Below are 7513 nucleotides of genomic sequence, written 5' to 3'. Positions count from 1 at the left end.
CACTAGACGCCAAGTGTCGCATCGCGCGAAAAACCGGTGGGAAAAGAAAGAACAACAGAGCCGCCACCGTGCGTTATTTATCCCAAAAGAGGGAAAGGAAACGCTCAGAGTAAACCTGGGAAAAGACATGGTCTCGCTACCAAAGAGAATGGGTTCGGGAGTCGGTTATGCGAAGGGAAGGTATTAGCACCCCTACGCATCCGTAGTACTCTACGGGATCCACGCACACTAGAAAGGAAATTGGTTGCTAAACACTGCTCAAATATTCACACACACTGGCTGAAAGAGACAAAAGAAACTGACTGAAACTGACTCGGCAGGATATCGTATCCTGGGCCTACTTAGTCTATCAGGCATAGACATCAGAGTCGAAGTAGTTCGGACTGGGGAAACGACACATGCTCGCTAGGATATCGCATCCTATGCATACGTATCTTCTCGGACGAGAGAAGAATCAGAGCATTCGTAGCTCGGCTGACACGCACACAAACAAACATAGGCAAAGGCAAACGTGGAGCCCGACTGCCAATCTCTGGACTTACATCAGCATCCGAACCTAAACACACGCAAAGAGGCAAACGTGGAGCCCAAATGCCAATCACTGGACTTACATTGACATCCGAACCTAAACAACACAACAGATAGACAGGGAGTCTGGGACTCAGCCTACAACTGTCAAACACAAACAAACAGACAGACAGCAAATGCTAAGGAGTACGGGGACTCGAGCCTAGCAAAGGTCAGACAACACACACAAAAGAAAAGAAAGGGCGCACAAACAAACCAAAAGGGAGACTAGAGCTCGAGCCTAATAGTTGCCACGCAAACAAAAAGAGACGCTGAGACGTCAGAAGGAACACAAAGGTCGAAAGGACAAACTAATAGGGAGACTAGAGCTCGAGCCTAATAGTTGCCAAACACACACAAAAAAAAAAAAAGAAAAAGGCGCCCGGAGAGATCAGCTCAATCTCCTGCCTACATACTTCATCTGGTATGAAGATCAGGGCGATGTAGTTCCCCTACGCAGGGATAAGGATCTAGCCTAACCAGATAACAGAGGGAGACACAACACTAGGGAGACTACGACTCGAGCCTAGATGTTATCATGCAAATCAACCCTAAGTTATGGTTTCTAGCTAAATGGCACAAGGGCCAACCTATCTTAAGTATGGCTCACACAGGAAGCAAGCCACACACACTTAACTTGCACAGGAAACAAGCCAAGCAAAACCTAACTTGCACAGGAAGCAAGTCAAACTATCCTAACTTGCAAAGGAAGCAAGTCAAACAATCCTATCAGCACATATAGCACACGCTATACACAAACAAGTGGCTCAAACAAGGTTTAGGTTTTAGTCAAGGGGTCATATCAACCTCAACAAACAAACCTCTGGAACTGGGTGAATGTGCTCTTAACCTTGCCATTGAGGGGCTAAGGTGAAGCAGATGAAAGGATGAAGTGAGGATGAGACCTCACAGCTCTTATCCCTGGCTAGGGAGAGCTCAAGACAAGAATGTGTGGGTTCAGAAAGTGGGAACCCTTCTACACATTAAAACTGACTCAACTGTACAGTTGTACAAGATCTTGGGTTTGTATCTGCCATGCATCAACACAGTGGTGCGAGCAAGGCAGATGACACACTGAATAGTGGGGGATAGATTGCATATCCCTACCTTCCACCAATTGCCTCTTCACTTAGGAGGTCTTTGACTCTATGCAAGGACAAAGTTAAACATCCACAAACATTGCCTCTTAAGGAGGACTTCAGACAGTTGCCTGGCCAAGTAACAGGCCAGGTCTTCCAGACTACATGAAGAATAGAAGCATACCTCAATGCAAATTGCTTATACAAGCAAAGCAAAGCAAAAAGTTCACAAGGAACTAAGCAACTAAAGCACCTGAAACAGTCAAGCAGATGTTAGTATACAACTTCAAACAAAACAAACAGAAACAGACAACAACAGTCCATTGGAGGCACATGGGTGTGCAGGGTACAAGGCTTATGGCATGTGAGCCAAGCCACCTACAAAACAAACAAGTTAGTCATGGCATTTAGGCAATCTCAATCAAAAGAAATTGGTCTCATTGGTCATTTGTTGGTCAACCTGAAAACACAAGCTCAAAGGTGAGTAACAGGACCACTAGGGCAAGCCTAGGGTCAAAAAGGAATGAGAAAGTCCAAACAGCAAGGGGTAAGTATCCAAAATCATGTTCAAACAATTAGGAAACAAAACCAATTGGGTTCACATTCATATCAATCACTATCATCATTTCATGAACCATTTAGGTCAAAACATGGCAAACAGGAGCTCATAGAAGTCAACAGCAAGACTTGCATAAAAAGCAATCTAAACATTTTCCAAAAATCACCAAATAAATCATGATCAAACCTAACACATAGCATGGTAAGCATGTCAAATTTCATCCCATTTGGTCAAGTGGAAGGCAGTCAATAAAAATCAGAAAGTCAAAGCAATTTTGAACATGCTCAATGAAGTCAACCAAACATGCATCAACTTAGAAAAATCATAAGTCAAGAATGGTGTATGATAAATGAATGGGATCAAAACCATGGCAAAGATGGGGGTGTCTAGTTATCTCATGTAAAATTTCATGTCCATCCAATAAAGTATGAGAATTTCACAAATGAAATGGGAACATGTGTCACACAAAGTCAACATTTGACTAGGCAGGGAAGAAAAATCTCAAACAAATGGAAAACAGTTCAATTAAATCCAAGAAAATTCACAAGTCAACTAGACATACAAGAGTAAGCTCATGCAAAAAATCAAGTTATTTGGAGGTCAAGAAGAATGGCAATGAAAATCATGAAGTTGGTCATCAATGGTGTGACACAAGTTGTCACACCCTAATTCAAAAAATCATAACTCACAAACCACAAATGGTAAATTCACAAACTTTATATCAAAATCACCATGAATGTGTCTAGTTTAAGCACAAAAAATTTGAGAGCCATTGGATACATTCTCATCATTTCACAATTGATTTGGCAAGGTGTACAAAATTTGGTCACATGTCACAAACCCTAAGGCCATTTAAAAACCATTCATCCAAAAATTCTGGAAAAATAATGATAAAAAAGTAGAGATTATGATGAACACAACACAAAAAATCCCATTGAATTTGGATTAAAATTGAAGCTTTTATGATTTTTGGAAGATTGATGAAATAATTGAAGAAATTAATTGAATTAATGTGGAGAAAATGGCATTTTGGTAATATTATGATTCACTTATCCAAACACTGTCGTTTTGGGCAAGAATTGGAATGTTTTGATTGGCTGGAGGGGAATGGCACAGTACACGTGAGGAAAGAAGAAAAACTGGAAAATGGCTTTGGGGTTTACTGTAGCAGCATCATCTCCAAATTCGAATTTCTTAATTTCTCTCCAAAAATGTCAATTGAGCATACCATTGTAATCATTAAACAACATACAACAACAATCCAAACCCTATTTTCATTAATTTGAACTGCACATCAAGAGATCAAAAGAAACATTTTCGAGCACCAAACTTTGTCTCAACATATCTTCATGGACAAGCAATCATTTTCAAAAAGGAAAGCATCATGGTACTCAGCATTGAAAGGCCTATTCAAAGCATGTTTCAATTTTAAAAATGGTGGAAGTTGAAAACTTACCAATTTGGAGGAGCAGTTGTGTTGCTGGTGCCTTTTGATGGATTTGAAGTGAAATAATTGTCCTATAGCCTTGCCTTGATATATGATGAAGGTTGATCTCTTGTTTTGAACAGAAGAAGATGAGATGCAAAGTGGCAGGTTTTTTTTTGAAGATGCAATGCAGTTGGTTGGACTGTTGGAGATCAAAGATGAAATGCCAAGCAAGGGTGTTTTTGGAATGAGTGAATCAATGCAATGTTGGCCTGATGATGTTTGGTCACTTTGTGCTTGGACAGAAAGTTGCAAATGGCAAGGCAAGTTTGAGAGAGTGTATGCTTAATGATTTGTTGGTGTTTGGACTGATATAAACAAAGGTGTCAAAGTGAGGTTTTGGCCATGGCAGGAAAAATGATGCAGTGCTCAAGCCAACCTTAGTTTGTTGGTTTAGGACTTGACAGATTTTGTAAAAAATGCAAGTAAGCAAAGGTTTTGGCTGGTCTGCTACTTGTTTCAAAATGGTTAGAGGATTGTGAAGGCAAAGCAAGCTTGGGGTGTTTTACAGAAAATTTAAAAATGCCAAGAATGAGATGTTTGGTTGTGGCTGCAATTGATTTTTATGACAGGTCAAGTTTGAGAGAGTTTGAATGAATGAGTTGGTTGTGTATTTGTTGGTTAGGTACTGCAGGGTTTGGCAGGAAATGCAGGGCTCAGGCAATTTTGGTTCTACTGTTGTTGCTGCAGTTGGGTGGTGGCTAACTATTTGTTGGCAAGGCAAGATTTTAACACACAAAGCAAGGCCAGGTTTTTGTTCATTGGAGGTTTGGGAGTGATTTTGGTTCATGCACCCAAAGTGAAGCTTGAGTGATGGTTAGAGGCTGCTGCAGTGTTAGAAAAACTTTCTATGCCAACTGACAAGGTGAGGTTTTGAGGATATGAACCAATGGCTTTTTGCTGCTACTACTGTTCTCCCCATGACAGAAAAATTCATGAATTCTGCTGCATTAAATATGGCATGGTATAGTCTCCTTTAAGTGCACAGCATGGTGTGGTTTCAGAGGAATGTGGACAATGGCCTTCTTGCTGTTGTGTTATGTGCTAGTAGCTTAGCATGATGAAAGATGATGGTCCAGAACTGTGCAAGGCTTGGTTTTGATTTTTAGCAATTGCCAAGGTTTTGTTTCTTCTTCTGCTGCAGGGTGTTGTAACTGGTTTTCTTTTAAGAAAAATGGCCAAGGGCTTTTGTTTAGGTGCTTTTTGTTCTTGACAGAAAAACAAGGTGATGGCCAGGTTCATCCATGCTTTTCTGCTGCAGCATGGTGGTAGTAGTTTTTTGGAAGAAAAGCCAAGCCAGTTTAGTTTGTTGGTTTTGGACAGAAGAAAAGAGATGCACAATGAGAGTGAATTGGAGTGAGTGTGAGAGGGCCAGTTGCAAGGGTTTTTCTGCAGGGAGTTTAGACAGATGAGTCTTGGCCAAGAATGAAGTGTTTTTTTTTTAGAATGGAAAGTCTGTTGGTCTTTTTGCTGCAGTTGGAGGTGGTTAGTTGTTGCTGCTATGTCCTCATGACAGAAAAAATCCTCTACCCCACCTGCTGTTGGCTGCTGTTGCTGTCCTTTCTGCTGTTGGCCCTTAGCATGATTTAATGCCCTTTTTGAAGTTTTTGACAGCTTTTGATTCAAATGGCCCAAAGATCCTTTTCCACAGCATTCAGTTTTTTTTGTTATGCAGCAGTTAGTCTTCAAAATGACAGCCCCTCCTCATCCCTAAAACCTGCTATGTGAAGTCTGGTTCCTAGAGGTATGGTTGTTCTTTTTGTATGGACAGCAAATAGCAAGATGAGGGCATTGTGCATCCATGATTTCCTGCTGCCATAGTACAAAGTAAAGTGTGGAAGTATGGATGGATGTGGTTGCTTTTGTCCTTTTGTCCCAAAATTCAAGTGAGCAAGCATGGCTTCTTTTCTGAGATTTTAGGTTGCTAAGATGTGTTCAAATGGACAGAAAAATTGCTGCATAATTGTTGTCCTTTTGAGGTACAAGGCAAGGCATGGACAAGTATGGTGCAAGTATGGTTAAATGGTACTTTTCTTACAATTCAAGCAACCAAGCAACATTCACATGTGCTGCATATTTTGACTTTGCAAACACCTTCTAAATGACATTTATGAGCTGTTCCAATTGGCCAAATGTTGAAAAAATGTTTGAGTCAAAAAGTCAACTCTTGGTCAAACTTACATTTAAATGAAAAAGGTCAAAATATGCCATTTTGATTGGTGAAGTTTTGGCTCATGAAATTTATATTTTTGGAAAGAGGGGATCAAATGTGACTTGTAGGAAAAAACCCCACCAAAATTGGCCAAACGGTTTGGGAGATATGCCCCTTTGAAGTTCAAGATTTTCTAAAATCGATTCGATCATAACTTGCCAACCACACATGGGAATTGAGAGTTCTAGGACTTTTTGGAAATGGGAGAACAAGACCTTCAACTTTCATGTTGGGCAAAAATTCATTTGAGGCTTGTATCACAATGTAAGTTTGAGGATCAAGACTTTCCATTTATGGCAGGTTTCAGTTACAGGCCCAGTTTCCGTTTTGGGAAATTCATGATCTGGCTTCAAATTCTTCCATGATGGTGTTTGGCATGATATATGATGACTATTTGGACATGAATGAACTCTCACAAACCAATTCCAATCATCAAATTACTGATTAAATGGACAGTTGACCAACAGTTGACTTTTAGGGTTTCTGACTGATCATGCATTGACTGATGACTTCCAAACCCTAATTCCTTGAGAATTTGACTTCAAATGATGTCCCAAGTTGTATGAATTCTTGATTATTGATCATGGTGCCCAAATTCCACAAGAATGACCACCATCCACTGCTTTGACTGACAGTTGACTTTTTTAGGGTTTTTGACTGTCTGGGCATGAACTGCTGACCTCTGAGCCCTTAACCCTTGACCAAAATACTTCAAATAGGCCTCCAAGTCATGTGAACTTGTTGGACATACCCCAAGGCCTTGATTCAATGAGAAATTCCTTTGCTTGCTTGGTTGACTGATCAGGAGATTAGTTTGACACCGAAGCAATGCAACTGAAGCAATGCAAATGTTATGCAATGGACCATGATATGTTATGACCTAATATGAAAATGTATGCATAATGATAGGTGCAAATTTGAGGTGCTACACCAATCACTAGCTTCTACTCACTCACTGCTCGTTACCTGAAAAATAGTTGTAAGGGTGAGTTCCTCAATCGATATAACAAACATTATAATTTATCATGTTATGTTAAGTAAATTTACACGTTAATCACCCTAATTATATCATGCATTCAGTAACGGCACATCAACTCAAATAGCATACTCAATAACGACGTAATTGCAACTCAATAACGACATATAATGCCACTCAACAACAACATAAAATGCAACTCAAAATGAGACTCGACTCGTTATGCATGTGGTACCATTCGGAGTAAAACTCCCAACTTAAAATCATTGCCAGTTTAGTGGGCATCAAGGCATAAGCCTTCAACTTTCAACTTAAAATTTGCCAATCCAGGCCAACGTGGTGTGAGCGAAGCTCCATATTTTTGCCAATCCAGGCCAACGTGGTGTGAGCAAAGCTCCGACTCTATGCATATGAATGTATATGGCATGTACGACTTGAAATTTCAACAACATAATAATGACAGCAACACAACAACGTTTTCAACAAAATCAACTTTGGCTCATCAGCCTTCAACTCAGAAATTTTCAACAAAACAACTTATAATCAACTTTTAAACAACTCATCACAATTTACTACACTAGGCCAATCACCCGTTGTGTTCACAACATAAAAATCAACAATTTTTCCACACTGC

Source organism: Lathyrus oleraceus, chromosome 7 (genome assembly GCF_024323335.1).
Source record: "Lathyrus oleraceus cultivar Zhongwan6 chromosome 7, CAAS_Psat_ZW6_1.0, whole genome shotgun sequence".
Classification (NCBI taxonomy): Eukaryota; Viridiplantae; Streptophyta; class Magnoliopsida; order Fabales; family Fabaceae; genus Lathyrus; species Lathyrus oleraceus.
This window is presented reverse-complemented; position numbering follows the sequence as displayed.